The sequence below is a fragment of the Eptesicus fuscus genome, chromosome 2, assembly GCF_027574615.1.
Source record: "Eptesicus fuscus isolate TK198812 chromosome 2, DD_ASM_mEF_20220401, whole genome shotgun sequence".
In the NCBI taxonomy this organism is placed as follows: Eukaryota; Metazoa; Chordata; class Mammalia; order Chiroptera; family Vespertilionidae; genus Eptesicus; species Eptesicus fuscus.
The window spans coordinates 64,962,852-64,964,117 of record NC_072474.1 but is presented as its reverse complement, the minus strand read 5'-3'; positions in this window follow the sequence as shown (position 1 = coordinate 64,964,117).

Here is a 1,266-nt window from a genome sequence, read left to right as displayed (position 1 = left end):
TCTTTGTGGGATATTTAAATTCATATGTAAAAAGCTCTCATCTTTTTACACTTTGTGTTTTCCTATCAGAATACCTAATTTAAAACTGGTTAGATATTATTAAGGGTCCAAAGACCAAACTTTTTTCATGATGGACCTCCTAGCAAAAGCCCAAGCTGGAGCCAGGAACCATTTTTCCTTCTCTCTGTACAGAGAGCATCTGGAAACACTGACCACAATCACTCTTGCTCCGAAAGGTACAGCAGGTGGTTCTAACTCCCACTGTAATCTTATTTAATAAAATAGGTAGGGTAGAATTCCCTAAATGGGGTAATATGCCTATCTTCCCCAATTATCATTGTTATCAGTTAATAAGAAGGATTGTCATTGGCCAAGGTGCTATCTTCATGCGCTCAGATAAAAATCTGTCCTTTTCTTTTAATGAGCTCCAACATAATAATCAGCATTAATAATCTGTGAGGAGTATTCAATTTTCCCCATTCATGAAAGTTTAGAGTCAGGTAACTAGCCAAGAGAATTCTAAAATCTGTAAGTAGGTTCTAAGTTGTAGGTTTGTATGAGCTTTGAATTCTGGGTATGTGGTGAAAGGAATAGACAGGGTATTCATAAGCAGAAACAGGATTTCCAGAGCATTCAGTGTGTAGCATGTCATATGTTGAGCCACAGACTGTGGAGTACAAAGATAAGAAACATGCTCCATTACTAAGAAGAGATTGGAAATACAAGGAAAAAATTTCAACAAGGTGAGAGCAATGCTGCAAAAGAGAACATGTAAAATACAGTTTTAACTTAGAATAAAGGTTGAAGAAGGGGTGGGAGGGAAGTGGAAGTGAATTGTAAGAGAGACTTTGAAGAAGAGAAGGGAATGAGGTTGGAACAAGTAGAGGGAACAGCATGCACAATGGCACAAAGTCATGAAGTGGAGAGTAGTGTGTAGGATTGGAGAGAATGTACAATGGGAGCTGAGGCTGGGGAGGGGTGATGGGTAGCTATACCATACATGCCTCACTCTACCATTCAGAGAGATTTAGACTAACTTGCTAGTCAATAGGGAGCCACTCTACCTCTTAGTCAAGTAAGTATCTTGATCATATTGCAATTTGAAAGGATAAAACTCTATAGTGGTATTGGTGAGGTATTGAAAAAAATAGGTGAGAGTGAAGATACAGATAACAGTTAGAAGACTCATCAGTAACTGGATGAGAGATGATGAAGGCCTTAATCACAGCAATCACAATGGGGAAGAAGAGGGTGAATGTTAAGGAT